At 41.6% G+C, this 21,698-nt stretch overlaps 1 pseudogene; it reads left to right on the top strand.

Moving 5' to 3' along the window:
• Positions 1 to 17,209: 17,209 nt before the first annotated feature.
• LOC123454617 lies at positions 17,210 to 20,977 on the top strand (annotated as a pseudogene).
• Positions 20,978 to 21,698: the final 721 nt, after the last annotated feature.

Below are 21,698 nucleotides of genomic sequence, written 5' to 3'. Positions count from 1 at the left end.
AGGTAGGAGGATTGCTGTGAGTTTGAGGTCACCCTGAGAGTCCACAGTGACTCCCAGGTCAGCCTGGGCTAGAGTGAGACCCTACCTCGAAAAACCAAAAAGTAAAAAAAAGTAGGTTTCCATATGACTGATTTATATCCTCTTAGATTTTGATTACTCCTCCCTCCACATTTCCTTTACTCAATTTCTTTCCCTGACAACACTTGGGCCATTTTACCCCCATTAATCTATTTTTCTATTTACATATATACAATACCATCCTATTAAGTACTCCCTTCCATTCCTTTCTCTTCCCTTTATATATCTTTTCTAGCTTATTGGCCTTGGCTACTGAGTTTTCTTTTTATTCACACAGAAGTCCAATAATTTGTAGCTAGGATCCACATATGAGAGAGAATATGCAACGTTTGGCTTTCTGGGCCTGGGTTACCTCACTTAATATAATCCTTTCCAGATCCATCCATTTTCCTGAAAATTTCATAGCTTCATTTTTCTTTACTGCTGAGTAGAACTCCATTGTGTAAATGTGCCATATCTTTATTATCCACTCATCAGTTGAGGGACATCTAGGCTGGTTCCATTTCCCAGCTATTGTGAACTCAGTAGCAGCAATAAACATGGTTAAGCAAGTATCTCTAAGGTAATAGGATGAGTCTTTAGGGTATATGCCTAGGAGTGCTATAGCTGGGTCTTATGGTAAATCTATTATTAGCTGTCTTAGGAACCTCAACACTGATTTCCACAATGGCTGGACCAGATTACATTCCCACTAACAGTGTAGAAGGGTTCTTCTTTTTCCATATCCTCTTCAGCATTTGTGGTTATTTGTTTTCATGATGGTAGCCAATCTGATAGGAGTGAGATGGAATCTCAACATAGTTTTAATCTGCATTTCCCTGATGACTGGGGATGTAGAACATTTTTTTTAGATGCTTATATGCCATCTGTATTTCTTCTTTTGAGAACTCTGTTTAGTTCCATAGCCCATTTTTAACTGGTTTGTTTGATTTCTTATTGTTTAATTTTTTGAGTTCTTTATATATCCTAGATACTAACTCTCTATAGATGTATAGCTGGCAAAGATTTTTTTCCCATTCTGTAGGTTGCCTCTCTGCTTTATTCACAGTGTCCTTTGATAGACAAAATCTTTGCAATTTCATGAGGTCCCAGAGGTTAATCTGTGGTTTTATTGCCTGAACAATTGGGTTTATATTCAGAAAGTCTTTTCCTAGACCGATATGTTGAAGGGTTTCCCCTACTTTTTCCTCTAGCAGTTTCAGAGTTTCCGGTCTGACGTTAAGGTCTTTAACCCATTTGGATTTAAGTCTTGTGCATAAAGAGAGAGAGAGAGTAGGTTCTATTGTCATCCTTCGACAGATACATATGCAGTTTTCCCAACACAATTTACTGAAGAGGCTGTCTTTTCTCTAATGAGTACTTTTGGCATTTTTGTCAAGTATTAGGTGGCTATAGATTCCCAGACTTACATCTGGGTCCTCTATTCTGTTCTATTGATCTACATGTTTGCTTTTGTGCAAGTACCGTGCTGTTTTTGTCACTATGACTCTATAGTGTAGGTTAAAATCAGTTATGGTGATACCACCAGCCTTATTTTTGTTGCTCAGTATTATTTTATATACTTGAGATTGTTTGTGCTTCTAAATGAATGTTTGGATTGTTTTTCCATTTCTGTGAAGAATTCAATTGTAATTTTGATGGGGATTGCATTAAATGTGTAGATTGCTTTTAGTAAGATTGCCATTTTCACAATATTGATTCTTCAGATCCAAGAACAAGGGATGTCTTTCCATTTTCTAGTGTCTTCTGCAATTTCTCGCTAGAGTGATTTAAAGTTTTCACTGTAGAGATCCTTCACTTCCCTGGTTAGGTTAATTTCATGGTACTTTTTTTAATGCAATTGTGAATGGGAGTGATTCACTGATTTCATCCTCTGTGTTTGTTGTTAGCATATAGGAAGGCTACTGATTTCTGTGTATTTGTTGTGTATACTGCAACATGGCTGTATGTGCTTATCAACTCTAACAGTTTGCTGGTAGAGACTTTAGGGTTCTTTATGTATAGAATCATGTCATCTGCAGATAATGATAACTTGATCTCTTCCTTTACAAATTGTATCCCTTTTATGTGTGCCTCTTGCCTTATTGCTATGGCTAAGACTTTCAGTACTATGTTAAATAAAAGTGGGGACAGTGGACACCCTTGTCTTGTTCCTGATTTTAGTGGAAAGGCTTCCAGTTTTTCCCCATTAATAGCATGTTGGCTGTAGGCTTGTCATAGCCTTTATTATGTTGAAATATGTTCCTTCTATTCCCAGTCTCTGCAAGACTTTTTTCATGAAGGGATGTTGGATTTTGTCAAATGCTTTCTCTGCAACTAATGAGATGACCGTGTGTGACTTTTGTCCTTCAGTCCATTTATATAATATATTACACATATCAATTTGTGTATGTTGAACCATCCCTGCATCTCTGGGATAAAGCCTACTTGGTTGGGGTTAATGATTCTGATATATTCTGGTATTCTATCTGCCAATATTTTGTTGAGAATTTTTGCATCTGTGCTCATGAGGGAGATTGGTCTGTAATTTTCTTTCTTTGTTCTATCTTTCTCTGGTTTTTGTATCAGGGTGATGCTGGCTTCATAGAAGGAGTTTGGTAGGATTCCTTATTTTTCTATTTAATGGAAATTTTAAGAAGCAATGGTGTGGGCTTGAGCAATGGCTTTGCAGTTAAGATGCATGCCTGTGAAGCCTAAGGACCCAGGTTCAATTCTCCAGGTCCCACATAAGCCAGATACACATGGTGGCACATGCATCTGGTGTTCATTTGCAGTGGCTAGAGGCCCTGGCATGCTCATTCTCTGTCTCTCTCTTCCTCTCTGTGTCTCTAATAAATAAGTAAATGAAAATCAAAAAGAAGAAGCAATGGTGTTAGTTCTTCCATGAAGGTCTGGTGAAATTCATCAGGGAATCCATCTGTTACTTGTTATAGGTCTATTCAAGTGACTTATGTCATCTTGATTTAATTTAGGTAGGTCATACAAATCAAGAAAATCATTTCTTTCAGACTTTCATACTTAGTGGAGTATGTTTTTATTATATGTCCCTATAATTTTTTGAATTTCTCTGGTATCTGTTGGAATGCTGTCTTTTTCATCTCAGTTTTATTGATTTGTGTCTCTTCTTCCTTTTGGTCAGATTTGCTAAGGGATTTTTTTCTTTTCCTTTTTGGTTTCTATTTCACTAATTTCCTTCCTAATATTTATTATTCCTTCCTGTCTACTGATATTTCGCCTTGTTCTTCTCTTTCAAAAGCTATAAGGTGAAGCACTAGGTCATTTACTTGAGACCTTTCTAATTTCTTAATACAGGCACTTAAAGCTATAAATTTCCCTCTTAGCACTACCTTCATTGTGTCCCAAGGTTTTTGTATGTTGTGTTCTCACTGTCATCTGACTCTGAAGGTTTTGATTTCCTTCTTGATTTCTTCATTGACCCATTCATCATTTAGTGTGTGTAGTTTAGTTTCCATGATTTTGTGTATCCTTTATAGCTTTTCTTGCTGTTGAGTTGTAGTTTGATTTCCATTGTGGTCAGATAGAATGCAAGGAATTATTTCAGTTTTCCTGTATTTGTTAAGATTTATTATTTCCTAATATATGTTATATTTTAGAGAATGTTCCATGTGCTGCTGAAAAGAATGTGTATTCTGCAGCATTTGGATGAATTGTCCTGTATATATATGTGTGTTAGGTCCATTTGTTCTGTGACCTCATTTAATCCAGATGCCTCTGTTTATTTTTTGCTGGGAAGACCTGTCCATTGATGAGAGTGGCATGTTGAAGTCACCCACTACCACTGTGTTTTGTATTATCTGTGACCTTAATTCTAATAGCATTTGTTTGATGAAGATGGGAGCCCCCATGTTAAGTGCATATATGTTTAGGATTGTAATATTCTCCTGTTGGAGTGTGCCTTTAAGCAATATAAATTGATCTTATCCTTCATAACCAATGTTGGCTGAAGTCTACCTTGTCAGGTATTAGGATAGAAACCCCTGCTTGTTTTCTAGGCCCATTTGCTTAAAACACTGTTTTCCAACCTTTCACCCTAAGATAGTGTCCATCCTTTGTAGAAAAGTGAGTTTCTTGGAGGTAACAAATTGAAGAATCCTGCTGTTTAACCCAGTCTGTAAACCTCTGACTTTTGGTTTAGGCATTGAGGCCTTTGATATTAAGAGATATTATTGAAAGGTGTGTATTTATTTTTGCCATTTTTTGTAGTTCTTCTGGTTTTACCTTTGCTCTCTTGTATTAAATAGTATTTGAGCATTGTTTGTTTTTTTTCCAGGTTCCTTATATGTGTGCTTTTCTTCCTCTTCAGCATGGAGGATTCTTTCAAGTATTTTCTGTGGAACTTGTTTTTTCTTCAAACATTCCTTTAGCCTGCTTTTGTTATGTAATGTCCTTATTTCTCTGTCTATTTGTATGGATAGATTTGCAGGATAAAGTAACCTTGGTTGACAGCTGTTATCTTTCAGAACTTGGAATACATCCCTGCAAGCCCTTCTGGATTTTAAAGTTTGTGTTGAGTAATCTGCTGTGATCTTGATGGTCTTGCCTTTGTATATAAGTTGATTTTTCTCTCTAACTGCTTTCAATATATTTTCTTTGTATGTTTGGTAGGTTAATTATAATATGACGAGGAGAGGTTCTTTCCAAATTTTTTCTGGTTTGTGTTCTAAAGGATTCCTGTATCTGCATTGACACCTCTTTCCCAATTTGGGGGAAGTTTTCTTCTATGATTTTGCTGAAAATGCCTACTATGCCTTTGGAGTGAAATTCTTCTTCTTCTATTATAGCCTGAATTCTTATGTTTGATCTTTTTATAGTGTCCCAAATATCTTGAAATTTCCATTCATTCTTTCCTATTATTTTGTCTTTCTCTTATTTGGACTATATTAGATCTACCACCTGGTGTTCTAGTTTAGATATTCTGTCCTCTCGTTCATCCATTCTGCTGATGAGATTTTCTACAGTGTTTTTATTTAAAATTATTTCAGTGACTGTTTTTTATTGCTAGTAATTCTGACTGGTGTTTCTTTATTATTTCGATTTCCTTATTTATGTCTTGTGTTGACCTCTTTAGTTCATTAAATTGGTTTCTTGTGTCTTCTTTGATTCCTTTGCTTTACTCTTTGACTTCCTTGAGCATATTGATAATCACTGTTTTGAAATTTTTCTCAGGCATTTCCTCTAACTCATTCTCACTGGGAGGTCATTTCTGATGCATTAATACTTTTTGGTGGATTTATATTGTCTTGATTTTTGTTTTTTCTTGTGTTATAATGTATATATTTTTGCATCTTGGATTAATTTAATGCTTGGATTTTCTAGTTAGGTGCAGTATTATTAGATATATCAATCAACCTGATGTTATATATCTTCAGGGTATGAGCTTAAGGTGCTATGTGTGGCTCTTAAGACTCTCAGAGTATCTACATAAGAGACCCTTGATGTTGAGTTTGCCTGCTACGAGAGTATTCAAGTAGACTTAGTGGAACTAAATACAGGCATATTCTAAAATTTAACTAAAGAATGTACACATTCAGTGAAAAATAGCACAGAGTATTTGTGCAGGAGTAAGTATTATGACAACCAGATCCTCTAACAAAATCACAGTCCCTTAGGGTATGTGCTGCCCCACACCCTTAATCCTGTCCACTAGGAGGTTAAGATTTCTGGACTGTTGAGCATTCCAAAACAGTTTGTGACCAAGTGAGACCCTTCCCTAATGAACAACAGAAGAGGAAACAAAGCCACTATAAATCAGGAAGCAACAAATAACAAGCCCAAAATATAGTTTTTTTTTAAGAATGGCAAATCTGACCATCGATCAGATTTAACGTATAATTTATCCTGATATGGAAGGTGCAATTATCACTTCCGATTCAAGCCTATATACCAGGCTTATTTGGTGGGTACTGACCTGGTGTAATCCCAGTTACCTTTGGGGATGATTTTGGCCTCAGTTATACCAGGCTTATTTGGCAGGTACTGACCTGGTGTAAGCCCAGTTACCTTTTGGGATAATTTTGGTCTCAGTTACTCTGAGCTCATGCTTGGGTTTCTCTTTGGTGTGCTGTGGGCTCAGGTAGGGTTGCTGGGTCGCTGGATTGCTGCTCTGGTCAGCAGTGCTGGGTGCTGTGATCTCCCTTCTCTGGTGTTTGCTGGCACTTGTGCAGGTGGTGGGGTAGCAGAGACTGTGGATGGTGGCTGTAGTTCTGCTGGTCCATGTAATACTCTACCTCATGATCTGTTCCTCTGCTGGTCGCTGCAGAGGTTTCCTTCACGTTTCTTGAGTTTGCCAGGAGCGCTGGTGTGAGTGGAAAATCCCCTCACCTGGCTTTTCCTGTGGCTCAAGTCCAGCCTGGCAGCTGTGGCCCCACTGACCTGCTGTCACTGCGGGCCTCCTGCCGCTGCTGCTGGAGCCGCTTCTGCCTGCGTGTGTGGGCTCTAGATGCTCTGGATCTGCACTACTTCTCTGCTACAGTTGGTAATTTCTTACACCTGGGTACTTTTAATGTTACACTGATTGCACTGTATTTTAAATTATGGATGGTTATCAGTTTATGGGGGCCAGTGGCAAAATGTGATGGTTTGATTCAGGTGTCCCCCATAAACCTAGGTGTTCTGAAATCTAGGTTCCTAGCTGATGGGAGATTTGGGAGTTAATGCCTCCTGGATGCTGTGTACTGTTAGGGGTGCAATTATGGCTGTTATCGCTGCTTCCCCTTGCCAGTGTTTGGCACACTCTCCTGTTCCTGTTGTCTACCTGGTGTTGGTCAGGAGGTGATGTCCCCTCTCTGCTCATGCTATCATTTTTTCCTTGCCATCATGGAGCTTCCTCTAGAGTTTGTAAGCCAGAATAAACCCTCTTTTCCCCCCAAAATCTGCTCTTGGCCAGATGATTTCTGCCAGCAATGTGAACCTGACTGCAACAGTCTCCCTTCCCACCCGAGTCAGCATGCTGACCTCTTCCTGAGACAGTGCCTTGAACCAATCAGCTTTCTCTCAGGCTCACCTTAGCCTGAAGGTAAGGTCCACCGCAATAAGATTATAAACAGGGACTGGAGAGATGGCTTATCAGTTAAGAGGCATTGGTCTTGGAAACATAAGGAACATTGCTCTGACTCTCCAGATCCCACATGAGGCAGACACACAGTGATGCAAGAATGGAAGGTTGCACATGCACACAAGGGGGCTTTCAGGTCTGGAGCTCCATTGCAGGGGCTGGAGGCCTGGTGCTCCAATTCTCTCTCTCTCTTTCTATTTTGTGCCCACACACGCATGCTCACGCTTACATAAAAAAATACTGTAAGTACATGCTTACCAGGTGGACTGGTCTCTTTTTTGGCTTTTCGCCTCTCCTGAACCTCTGAGTGGAAATGGGGTGGGGAACCTCTGCTCCCACGTGGGCTCTCTACCTCCTCCTGGCTTCCACATGGAAGGACCTCTCTGTACCTCTCTTAATCTAATAAAGCCTCTCCACGTCTTACTGTCCAGTCTATTGGCTTATTGGTATATTGTATTATTGTAAAGGAACCCCAACATTCCTATTACAATAATACCTGATTGTAAGATTGATGTAGGATTAAGTCATTAATACACAAGTATTTAAAAGCAGTGACTGGCCTATAATAAGTTATGCTCAATTAATGTTAGTGGTTACTACAGTGAGTTCTACCAGACTCACAGGTCAGGGGGCCTGAATGAATCCCTCACTGTTTTTGTTTTTTTTTTTCTTTTTAAAATATTTTAAAATAGAGATAGAGAAAGAGAAACACATAGAGAGAGAATGACAATGGATGTGCCAGGGCCTCCAGCCACTGTAAATCAACTCCAGATGCATGCATGCATGCACTACCTTGTGTATCTGGCTTATGTGGATCCTGGGGAATTGAACCTAGGTCCTTTTATGTGGGACCTGGAGGGCTGAACATGGTTCCTTAGGCTTCACAGTCAAGCGCTTTAACTGCTGAGCCATCTCTCCAGCCCCTTCACCCTTAAAGAAATGTTGTGAGTACTAAGTTGGCAGGGTAGTTTTCCCAGGGTGAGGCATATCCACTGCATTCCAGATTTGTTGATGCTGAGAGTGCCACTCTTCATCACATCCCCTCCCCCACTCAATCAGTCTCTCTTTTATTTTGATGTCATGATCTTTTCCTCCTATTATGGTGGTCTTGTGTAGGTAGTGTCAGGCACTGTGAGGTCATGGATATCCAGGCCATTTTGTGTCTGGAGGAGCATGTGTAAGGAGTCCTACCCTTCCTTTGGCTAGAGCTGATTTTCAAGAGGAATGTGAGACAAGTTTGAAATCCTGGCTTAAGAAATATCTGGCAGTGCTGTAAGTACAGCTTGATGGACCATTCTGGTCAGAGTTGAAAGACCTGAATGTAGTATGAACAATGGTCTGTGAGGTTTGGCTTGTGAAGGTGAGAAAGAGCTTTGCCTGGACTGGAATAGAAGGAGTTTGTGTGAGAGATTTGCTGTTATAGTTATAGCCATGTCCTCAGGATAAAAGAAAAGAACCAACAGGACACTTATCTTCCTTAGTGGATTTGGGATACCTGGCAAGACTCCAGCTCTCTAGAGAGGTTTTTGAAACCCAGAGAGAATCTTTGAGCATGAATCCAAGAATACACAAGACTCTGATTATTTGAACCATCATCCTGGTATGGAACTTCCACTTGGTGACAATGTTGTCATCTCACTGTCCTTCCTCATGGCTGACCCTCACCTCAGCTCTCCACTCCCACTGGGACAGGAAGCAGGATCTGGACTATCCCATGATCAAGCCAGTGGTCTCCAAGCTTCTCAAGTGTATCCTTGCATAATAAATATTTAGACTGGAAGAAGTAAAATAATAATGAAAAAACTTTGTGGGGTCTGGAGAGATGACTTAGGGGTTAAGGCACTTGTCTGCAAAGCCTAAGGATTCTTGTTCAACTGTCCAGATTTCACATAAACCAGATGCACAAGGTGACTCAAGCATGAAAGTTCGCACATATACACAAGCAGGTGCCATGTGTCTGGAGTTCAATTGCAGTGGCTGGAGGCCATAACAGGCCACCTCTCCCTCCCTCCCTTTCTCTCTCTCTCTCTCTCTGTCTCTTTCTCTCCCATAAAAAAGGGGGGAAAAAATTAAAAAAACTTTTGTGATACAGGCATTGTGGTGCATGCCTTAATCCCAGCACACAGGAGGCAGAGGTAGGAAGGTTGCTGTGAGTTTAAGGTCACCCTAAGACAACGTAGTAAATTCCAGGTCAGCCTGAGGTAGAGTGAGACCCTACCTTGAACAAACAAAACAACAACAACAAAAACTTTGTGAGGCTGGAGAGGTGGTTCAGCATTTACGGCACTTGCCTACAAAGCCTAGGCACCCAGGTTCGATTCCCCACTTCCTACATAAAGCCAGATACACAAAGTGGCACTTGTGTGAGGAGTTCATTTGCAGTGGTTGGAGACCTTGTCATGGCCATTCTCTCTATCTCCTCTCTATCTCTCTCTGTTAGAAAATAAATATCTTTTTAAAAATGTGTTAAAAGTTGTGTGTAAAAAATGCTGTCTTCTGGCCAGGACATGGCCCCTACACTCATAATTTCATAGCAGCTCCTCTGTCTCGCACCAGGTGGAGTGACCATACGGATGGTGGAAGGGCTTTGGAGAGCTAACTCTTCTTAAGGAACTAGTAGCAGTTGATGGTTGCTGGGTGGGGGAGTCATGTTCTGCAGTGCTGCAGCCGCTGGTCGTTTACCCGCACTGTTGTAAACAATCCCTACCCCACATACCCACACTCATGCAAGCAACTCTAATTAAGCTCAGTGGACACCCGCACACACAAAAGTAGGAGGACTCATTGGAATGACTGCAGTGGGAGTGAGAGAAGGGTAAGAGGATAATGGGGGTGAATATGATCAAAATACATACTACACATGTATGAAATTGTCAAAATCAAAATCTCATTTAACACTGGAAATCATCCCAGTAAAGTGGTTCTAAAAGTGACAATTTTTAAAAGATATTATTTATTACCGGGCGTGCGTGGTGGCGCACACCTTTAATCCCAGCACTTGAGAGGAAGAAGTAGGTGGACTGCTGTGAGTTTAAGGCCACCCTGAAATGACATAGTAAATTCCAGGTCAGCCTGGACTAGAGCAAGACCCTACCTGGAAAAAACAAAAACACAAACAAATAAATAAATAAAGGATGCCATGGACCAAATGGACTTAACAGACATCTACAGAACATCCCATCCACATGCTGCAGAATATACATTTTTTCTCAACAGCACATGGAACATTCTCTAAAATAGACCATGTATTAGGACACAAAACAAATCTTAATAAATACAGGAAAACTGAAATAATCCCTTGTTCTCTATCTGATCACTGCAGGATTAAACTACTAATCAGCAACAAGAAAAACTACAGAGCATACAGAAATTCATAGAGACTAAACAGCACACTATTGAATGATGGTCATTGAAGAAATCAAAAAGAAAATCAATAGAAAATTCATACAATCAAATGATGATGAGAATACAACATATCAAAACCTTTGGGACACAATAAAGGCAGTCCTAAGATGGAAATTTGTAGCTCTAAGTGCCTATATTAAAAAATTAGGGAGTTCACAAGTAAAAAATTTAATGCTTCATCTTAAGGCCTTTGGAAAAAGAAGAACAAAGCAAACCAAAAATCAGTAGATGGGAAGAAATAATAAAGATTAGGGAAGAAATTAATGAAATAGAAAGAACAAAGTCCAAAGAATAAATGAAACAAAGAGTTGGCTCTTTGAAAAGATAAACAAGATTGATAAACCCTTAACAAAGCTAACCAAAGAGAAAGAGAGAAAAGATATAAATTAATAAAATTAGAGATGAAAAAGACACCATTACAAGAGATACCAAAGGAATTCAGAAAATCGTAAGGACATACCTTAAGAATATATATGCCTCTAAGTTTGAAAATCTGAATGAAATGGATGATTTCCTTGATTCACATGACCTACCAAAATTAAATCAAGATAAGATAAACCATTTAAATAGACCTATAACAAGTATGGAGATCCACATATTAATAAAAAGTCTCTCAACTAAAAAAAGTCTAGGCCTAGATGGATTCACTGGTGAATTTTACCAAACCTTCATGGAAGAACTAATACCTCTGCTTCTAAAACTTTTCCACAAAATAGAAAAGGAAGGAATTCTATCCAACTCCTTCTACAAAGCCAGCATCACTCTGATACCAAAACTAGGCAAAGACAGAACAAAAAAAGAAAAGAAAATTATAGACCAATTTCCCTCATGAACATAGATGCAAAAATTCTCAACAAAATATTGGCAAACAGAATACAAGAATATATCAAGAAGGTCATTCTCCTTGACCAAGTAGGCTTATTCCCACAGATGCACAGATGGTTCAACATATGCAACTTGAGAAATTTAATATACTACATAAATGGGCTGAAGGACAAAAATCACATGGCCATCTCTCTAGATGCAGAAAAGGCATTTGACAAAATCCAACATCCCTTTATGGTAAAAGTCCTACAGAAACTATGAATAGAAGGAAAATATCTCAACATGGTAAAGGCTATTTATGACAAATCTACTGCCAACATTATACTAAATCAAGAAAAACTTGAAGCTTTTCCACTAAAATTAGGAATAAGACAAGGGTGTCCACGGCCCCCACTCTTATTTAATATAGTACTGGAAATCTTAGCTATAGCAATAAGACAAGAGACACCCGTGATATGGATACAAACTGGAATAAAAGAGATCAAACTATTATTTGCAGATGATATGATTCTATACATAAAGGACCCTAAGTATTCTACCAACAAGCTGTCAGGGCTTATAGACACTTTTAGTGATGTAGCAGGATTCAAAATAAATACATAGAAATCAGCAGCTTTTCTATAAACTAACAACAAACATGTGGAGGGTGAAATCTGGGAATCACTCCCACTCACAATTGCCTCAAAATAAATAAATAAATAAAGTACCTTGGAATAAGTCTAACCAAGGAAGTGAAAGACCTCTACAATGAAGACCTTAAAACACTCAAGCAAGATAGTGCAGAACACATTAGGAAATGGAAAGAATCCCATGTTCTTGGGTTGGAAGAACCAATATGGCGACAATGTCAATCTTACCAAAAGCAATCTACACATTTTATGCAATCCCATTAAAATTCCAATGGCATTCTTCATGGAAATAGAAGACACAATCCTAAAATTCATTTGGAAGCACAAAAACCTAGAATATCCAAAACAAGTTTGAAAACAAACCTAAGTCTGGCAGTATCACCATACCCGATTTTAAGCTATATTATAAAGCCATTGTAACAAAAGCAGCATGGAACTGGCACAAAGACAGACACATAGACCAATGGAACAGAATAGAGGACCCAGGTGTAAATATAGGCTGCTACAGCCATTTTACTTTTGACAGAAATGCAAAAAAACATGCATTGGAGAAAAAACAGCCCCTTTAACAATGGTGCTGGGAAAACTGGACATGTATCTGTATGACAAAAATAGATCCTTAAGCCAGGTGTAGTGGTGCATGCCTTTAATTCCAGAAATGGGAGGCAGAGGCAGGAGGATCACCATGAGTTCAAGTCCACTCTGAGACTCCATAGTGAATTCCAGGTCAGCCAGGGGTAGAGTGAGACCCTACTTTGAAAAAAAAAAAAAAAAAAACCCTTATCTTTTTCCATGCATAAGAATCGAGTCCAAATGGATCAAAGACATTAATATCAGACCTAAAATTCTGTAACTGCTAGAGGAAAAGCAAGGGAAAACCCTTCACATATTGGCATAGGCAATGACTTTTTGAATATAACCCCAGTTGATCAGGACATTAAACCACTAATCAACCAATGGGACCTCAGGAAATTACAAAGCTTTTGTACAGCTAAGGACACTGTAAATAGGGCCAAAAGGCAACTTATAGAAAGCTGGGGAAAGCTGCACTTGATGCAGACTTATGGGAGACAGAAGTCATCAGTGGCGAAAATAGTGGACAATGCAAGCCTCAAATTTGGCCAGACAAGCCAAATGAGCCAATGGGTGCAATAGTGGCATGTCTGTTATGGGGAAACCAACTGCTCTCTAATTGGATTGGAGACCTGCTCTATGGGAAGGAATACATGGCTGGTACTGAAAACCTAATTAAAAGCTTATGGTGGGGGAGGTCATGAGCCTTAGAGGTATAAAGCCTGCTCTTGTCTGGCTAAATGCATATATTATGCCCATCAAACTGTCCAGTGAGCACTTTACTTACTGTTCATACCCATCTATTAATGATACTCTCACTTTTGGTTAGAGAAGCTTCTCTCTTTATATGGAGGTAACCACTGGGATGACCCAAAAGACACCACAGTGCTGAAAGACGTGATGAAGGAATGTTCAGCACTAAAACATCTCTATCACACCTTCCAAGGCTCAGAGTCCATTGTGGAAGAGGTGGTGGAAGGAATGTAAAAGCCAAAAGAAGGGTAGGACTGCTTACAATGCAACTGTCCAGATAGAAATTGGCCTTGACACCCATGACCTCACAGTTGCCTAGCAATACCTTCACAAGACCTTCATAATAGGAGGAAAAGATGATGACATCAAAGTAGAAAAGAGACTAATGAAGAGGGAGGGGTTATGATGGAGTGTGGGTTTATGATGGGGAAAGTGGGGGGAGCTGTCATGATTTATTGTCTGTAAGTATGGAAGTTGACAATAAATAGGAAAAAAAAATTAAAGTGCTTACAGGGCAGTTTGGTTGGCATAATATATGCATTTTCCCAAACACCAGCAGGCATTACTCTCCTAGGGCTCATAACATCTCCAGCCATAGCCTTCTGACTAGCCTTTCAGTACCAGGCATGTATTCCCTTCCATAGAGTGGGCTTCCAATCTAAGTAATGAGTGGTTGTTTTCCCCAGTAACACACTTGCCACTATTGCACCAGTTGGCACATTTGGCCTGGCTGTCCAATCTTAAGGCTTGCAATGTCCACTGCTGTTGACCGCTGTAGATGACTTCCCTCTCCCATAGGGCTGCTAGCAGCATAGCTCTTTCAAGCTTTCTATCAGCTGGTTAACAGGGACGAGGTTTCTAGCTCAGCTCCAGCTTGATTTCTCAGTGATCTGCAGGCCAAGAGTCTTACATTCTTTCCACCAGCTCTTCTTCAATAGCCTCTGAGCATTGGAGGTGTGATAGAGAGGTTTCATTTAGTTATGCTACTTTTTACATCTGGCTAATGTGGATGGCTGGGGAATTGAACCTGGTGCCAACAGGCTTTGTAATCAAGTAACCATTTATGTTTTTTGTTTTTGTTTTTTTGTTTTTTTTTTTTGACATAGGGTCTCACTCTAGCCCAGGCTGACCTGAAATTCACTATGTAGTCTCAGGATGGTCTCAAACTCACAGTAATTCTCCTACCTCTGCCTCTCAAGTGATGGAACTGAAGGTGTGTGCCACCATGTTGGGCTAAACAGAATTTTGTTTCTTTTTTACTTTATTTTATTTTCTAACTCAGGCTGACCTGGAATTCACTAAGTAGTCTCAGGCTGGACTTGTACTCACAGTGATCCTCCTACCTTTACCTGCCAAATGCTGGGATTCAAAATGTGAGCTGCTATATCATGCAGAAAATATCTTTTAAAGCTAAGCCATCTCCCCAGCCTGCCTGTCCACCAAGTCTTTTTTGGCTTTCTGAGATAGGACCTTGCTATGTAACCCAGGCTGGCTCAAAGTTTCAGCAATCCTCCTGCCTCAGTGCTTGAGCACTGGGGTTACAGGAGTGAGCAACTATACCTTATTAAGATTCTTAGCACTGGGCATGGAGGTATACACCTTTAATCTCAGCACTTGGGAGGCAGAGGTAGAATGATTGCTGTGAGTTTGAGGCCACTCTGAGACTACATAGTGAATTCCAGGTTAGCCGGGGCTAAAGTGAGACCTTACTTAAAAACAAACAAACAAACAAACAAACAAACAAAACAAACCCAAAACAAACCCAAAAACCAGGTGTGGTGGTGCATGCCTTTAATCCCAGAACTCAGGAAGCAGTGGTAGGAAGATATCCTTGGGTTCAAGGGCACCCTGAGAGTATAGAGTGAATTCCAGGTCAGCAAGGGCTTGAGTGAGATCCTACCTTGAAAAAACAAACACACAAAAGAAGATTCTTATCAATCCTCCCACAGGTAAAGGTTTTAGTGTAATTGTCTGGACACTGACAGGCCTAACAAGCCAGGCTCAGCCACCCATCCTCAACAGGCCAATTAAAGAGACAGTGAAGGTGACTAGAGTTAACCCAGCAAGGGAGATAGGAGATAGCCTTGATGCAAACATCTCGCATCCACTGAGCACTTATTGGTGACAAATACAAGACAACCGCCTCAAGACCACATTGTTTTGCAGGTCTTACATGGATGCTGTTCCCCTTCTCTTCCTAATGTAACAGTGAACGTCAGAAAGGAGACTCTTATGATTTTGGGTTTTTTAAATTTTTTTGAGAGAGAGAATTGGTGTGCCAGGGCCTCTACCACTGCAATCGGACTCCAGACACTTTCTCCACCTAGTGGGCATGTGCAACCTTGCATTTGCTTCACCTTTGTGTATCTGCCTTACATGGGATCTGGAGAGTCAAACCTGGGTCCTTAGGCTTCACAGGCAAGTGCCTTAACCACTGAGCAATCTCTCCAGCCCTTTTTTAAAAAATTTGCAAGCATAGAGATATATGGAAGAGAGACAGAGAGAATGAACACACCAGGACCTCCAGCTACTGCAAACTTGAGTTCTTCCAGACACACATGCCACTCTGCATCTGGCTCTACATAGGCACTGGGGAATCGAACCCTGGTTGTCAAGCATTGAAGGCAAGCACTCTAACTAATTAGTAATTTCTCCATCCCTCTTTATGTTATTATTTTTCATTATTTATGTGCTAGAGAGACTGAGAGAGAGAGAGAATTAGCGCACCAGGGCCATAGCCACCGCAATTGAACTCCAGAAACATGCCATCTTGTGGGCATGTGCAACTTTGTGTGCATTCATCACTTTGTGCTCATGTTGGTTTTGGGGAGCCAAACCTGGGTCCTCAAGTTTCATAGGCAAACACCTTAACCACTAAGCCATCTCTCCAGCCTGTTTATGCTTTTCATATAAAATGTCTCCCACACAGATTTCTGAAAGCTAAAAATTGCACGATCTTATGACCCATCTAGACCACACCTGAGCATCTACCCTAAGAACTCGACATTTTACTGTAGAGATGCTTACACACCCATGTTCATTACTGTTCTATTCACAATACTTAGGATATGTACTCAGTGTCCAATAGTTGAAGTCTATTTATTTAATTTATTTATATATTTATGGTAGAGAGAGGCAGATAGAGAAATAATGGTATGCCAGAGCCTCCAACCACTACAATCAAACTCCAGATGCATGCACCACCTTATGCATCTAGCTTATGTGGGTTCTGGGGAATTGAACCTGGGTCCTTAGCCCTTACAGGCAACTTAACTGTGAAGCTATCTCTCCAATCCAAGTTGATTTGATGATGAAGATGTGATACATACACAATGGAATTGTACTGAAAGGAAAAATAAAGTCATGAAATATACAGAAAAATAGATGGGATTGGAAAATATAATTATACTGAGAGAGGTAAACTAGGCTCCAAAACCAAAAATAGCATGTTCTCATTTATAAATGGATCCTGTGTTTTAAATTTTTTTTTTTAGGGCTGGAGAGATTGCTAGGCAGTTAATGCAATTGCCTGCAAAGCCTAATGACCTGGGTTTGATGCCCCAGTACTCACGTAAAGCCACGTGCACAATGTGGCATATGCATCTGCAGTTTGTTTGCAGTGGCTGGAGGCCCTGGTGCACCCATTCTCTCTGTCTATGTCTATCTCTCTCTACTTGCAAATAAATAAATAAAAATATTTTAATTCAGGTGTGGTGGTACAAGACTTTAATCCAAGCACTTGAGGTAGGAGGATTTCTATGACTTCACGCCCAGCCTAAGACTAATTACAGGTCAGCCTGGAACAGAGCAAGACCTTACCTTGAAAAGCCACTATGTATATGGTTGCAGTCAGGTTCAGCATTGCTGGTAGATGTCGCCCAACCAACAGCAGCTTATGGTAAAAAGATAGTTATTTTGGCTTACAGGCTTGAGGGGGAAGTTCCACAATGGCAGGGAAAATGATGGCATGAGGAGAAGGTGGACCTCACCTCCTGGCCAACATCAGGTGGACAACAGGTTCAGGAGAGTGTGCCAAACACTGGCATGGGGAAGCTGGCTATAACCCCCATAAACCTGCCCCCAACAATCCACTCCCTTCAGGAGTCATTAATTCCCAAATCTCCATCAGCTGGGAATCTAGTATTCAGAACACCTAAGTTTATGGGGGACCTGAATCAAACCAACACACACACACACACATATATACATATACATACATACATACATACATACATACATATATATATATATATATATATATATATACACACATACATACATACACATATGTGTACATATATGTACACACGTATATGTGTATATATAGTGTTTATTCATTTTTATTCAAATTTTATTTTATAGCTGGAAGTAGTGGCATATGCCTTTAATACCAGCATTTGGGAGGCAGAGGTAGGATGATCATTGAATTCCATGCCAGTCTGAGACTAATTCAAGGTCAGCCTGGGCTAGAGTGAGATCCTATCTCGAAAAAACAGAAATTTAAGGTAGGGTCTCACTCTGGTTCAGGTTGGCCTCAAAAACACAGCAATCCTCCTAAATCAGCCTCTCCAGTGCTGGGAGTGAAGGCATGTGTCACCAGGTTGGGTCAAAACTTAACCCTTTGTATGCAAACACAAGAAGACAGGTGAGTATGGAGAGGCAAGATGGAGGCAGCTTCTCATGGAGGGAGCGTAGAATTTGCATGTCAGGTACCCCGGATGAAGGAAGCAGTCACGACACACTGATCAACCTGAGATTTCAGCATCTTCAGCGGGAGCTTCGTGTGGTGATCACAAGGCGTCCTCCTTGCTCGGCGGGACTCTGCTCTGCCGTCAACCAGTCCTTTCCCTGTGACACTCCTGCTCCACATCCCTGCCTTAGATTCTCCATCGTACTTACTTGGGTTGTACCCTTGCTTAACTCAGCCACTTTAGACAGTTTCAGCTGCTTGAAGACAAGGGCTCTTCTCTGTCTGCTGACCCTCACTCATGTTGTCGCACACACTCGTGAGCCAGTGACAAACAAGTAACCTGTCAACCTTGGCCTCTCCTCCCATTGGCTTGTTCCATCACAAGCTACACACGAGTGTGACTCCTCGGAGGGTGGCTTTTGGGAAACTCATTTGCAGACTGGATGCACAATAGCACCAAACAGTCCCATGTCTCCAGACGTACCACAGGCCGCTGGAAAGACCACAAAGTAGCAGCACAAACAGGCACGCAGAGGCCAGTCACTGCGCAGTGCTGAGAATGTATGACTGAATGGGTGAAGGGATGGACAGCATGTGGCCAAGAGCAGGGATGGCTGTATGCAACAGTCCAGAGGGGGTTCTCTGAAGAATATGTGAGCAGAGGAATAACATGGGGCAACATGCTGTGGGCATCTCTGGCAAGAGCACTCTCAGCCAAGGAACAGCCAGGTCAGGGTCAGGCAGGCAGAGCACCCCTGGTCCGGGAGCAGCATTCCATTGTCATTGCAAGTGATGGCGGGGGGGGGGGGGCGCAGACCCATTAGTGATCAGGTGCAGAGCTTGAGTCCTGAGTGTCCCTTAAACTCTGATGGAGCCTGCGAAACTGCTGGAAGTTTTGCTGATGGGGGACAGTGAGCCAACTGTGTTGCAATGCTTGCTCTGGTATTCATGTGGGAACTGAATGATGCCCACCTGAGTAGAAGTGAGAAGCTTCTCCACCATCTCCCTCCACCAGAGTCCTGAGGATGAAGACCTCCAGAGAGTCACCTATGCCCAGGGGAACTCTCCAAACAGGCATAAAGAGGCCTCCTTTCCATCGAGGCAAATCATAATTGTAAACGTCAGACAAGAAGGAGAGGGCAGGGCTGGAGAGATGGCTTAGTGGTTAAAGTGCTTGCCTGCAAAGCCAAAGGACCCAGGTTCAATTCCCCAGTAATCGGGCAAGCCATATGCACAAGGTGACACATGCATCTGGAGCTCTTTTGCAGTGGCTGGAGGCCTTGGTGTGTCTCTTCTCTCTCCCTCTCTCCCCCCTTCTCTCAAATAAATAAATAAAATATTTTATTTTTTACAAAAGGAGAGGGCAAGCAGAAGGATGGTCAGGTGGGTCTTGTGTTCTCGCAGCCTCGGATTCTTTGTTCCCCAACCTTACAAATCTGTCCCCATTCCCCCTGTGACAGTTTGAACATATGGCCCCCAATATATTCAGAGTTTTATTTGTAGTTTGCATCTGCAGCCTCCTAGCTGGAGGTGGTTTCATTGGGCAACCTTAAAGGGTGGTGGTGGGTTGCAGATTTCAATCTACAGATATGCAAAGTGTGCTGTGTGGCTTTTGGCTTTTTAGCCCATGCTTCTCTCTCTGGGTTTGCTCCTAAGAAAGCAGGCCAGCTTCTTCTGCCATTATGGAACTTCCCCTAGACCTGTAAGCCTCAATAAATATCTTTCCTCCATAACTGTGCCTGGTCTGGAGGTTCATCTCAGTGAACCTGAAGCTGTCTGCTACACCCCGTATTCTTGGATGCTGCATCTGAAGGCACCCAGAGACTACACCCAGCTGAGTATCTATGAACTTAGCGGGGGCCCAAGTTCTCCTTCTTTTCCCAGGAAGATGGGTCCCACAGCCTAGTCCAGCATGCGCACTGCCCTGAACCCTCATTAGAACTGCACAAACCTCTCAGATCCCACACTTCAAGGAACAGGACTGCAGGACCTCAAGAGGGAACAGGGCTGTCACCATGAACACTCCTCTTGTGCCCTTTAGCCAGGATAGAACCAAACATGAAACTCCAGGAGGTTGTGAGAGGCTTTGGAAGTCATGTGACCCCACAGTGAGACACAATCTATACCAGTCCATTTAGGAAAAAGAGCAAGTTCCTCTTCTACAAGAGAATAAGTTAGAGAAGTCAGTCATGCAGTGATCAAATGCATCCTAAGATTATAATTGCACACGGAACTGACAGAAAAAGGAAAATGAAAGCTTTATGTTAAAATATTGGCAACTGGGGCTGGAGAGATAATTCAGGGGTTAAAGGCACTTGCTTGCAAAGCCTGACCGCTGGGGTCCTATTGCCCAGCACCCATGAAAAGTCAGATGCACAAAGTGGCGCGTGTGTTCAGAGTTCATTTGCAGCAACTAGAGAACCTCACCCCTTATTCATTCTCATTCTCCCTCTCCCTGGTCCTTGCAGATAAATATTTAAAAAATTATCAGTCTTTCTCCTGGCTTGCAGCACACAGGCTGCAGGATACCTGGAGTTACTGTAAAAGATTTTAACCAACAGGAGTCCATCAGAGCTCTGACAGCCTACCTCAAAAAGTCCGGGAAGTTGAGAGCTCTTCAATGGATGGACACAGCCAAGTTGGCCAAACACGAAGAGCTCGCCCCCTCTGATGAGAGCTGGTTTACACGCAAGCTGCTTCCACAGCGCGGAGAGGGAGGTAGTGGGGGGGGGGGGGCGGGCTCCATAATGAAGATCTATGAGGACATCAGAGTCACACCCGCCACTTCAGCCAAGGCACCAGGAGTGTGGCCCACTAGTCCTCCAAGCCCTTGGAGGGCTGAAAAGGGTGGAAAAGGACCAAGATGAGGGTTACAAGCAGACACCTCAGGGACAGAGAGATCTGGACCAAGTTGCCAGACAGGAGGCCACTGTCAACAAGAAACATTAAAACAAGGAAGTTAGGTCAATAAATTGCCTCATTTGTAATAAAAAAAAAAGGCAACAGAACAATGTACGAAAATCAATTATTTAAAACTGTAGCACAGGGTTTGAGAGATGGCTTAGTGGTTAAGGCATTTGTCTATGAAGCCAAAGGACCCAGGTTCAATTCCCCAGGACCCACATAAACCAGATGCACAAGAGGCACATGTGTCTGGAATTTGTTTGCAGTGGCTAGAGGCCCTGGCATGCCAATTATCTCTCTGTCTCTCTTTAGTCTCTCTCTCTCTATGCTTGCAAATAAATAAATTAAAAAATACTGTAGCACAAACAATAGAAAATAGGTCAAAGTTCGAAGAATAGGTGACTTCTGAGTAAGACGTCAGACTAGACACAGCCTCCGTATAAGCCAGCGAAGATGATCATTAAAATAAGAATGAAAAAGACTCCATCTTCAAAGAGGGAAACTGAAGATGAGCCTCATAAAACCAGGAAGAAGTAATAGACACCCCTCCCCTAAAAAGACAGCAGAAGTGCAGAGATCAGTGGCAATGGGTCACAGCTGTGAGAAGATCCACATCTAGCCTCCTATCACACCCACAGGCCAGACGTTCAGTCACTGCACTGGTGACATTGTCCCTGGTAGAAAAGCAATTCAGGAGGCAACCAAGGAAGGAAGGGGCTAGGAAGCATGTATGAATAACTTCTCACTGAGCGATTTCCTGCAGCTA

Source organism: Jaculus jaculus, chromosome 14 (genome assembly GCF_020740685.1).
Source record: "Jaculus jaculus isolate mJacJac1 chromosome 14, mJacJac1.mat.Y.cur, whole genome shotgun sequence".
NCBI lineage: Eukaryota > Metazoa > Chordata > Mammalia > Rodentia > Dipodidae > Jaculus > Jaculus jaculus.
The sequence above is the reverse complement of the archived record's forward strand: the minus strand, read 5'-3'. Positions and strand labels throughout refer to the sequence as shown.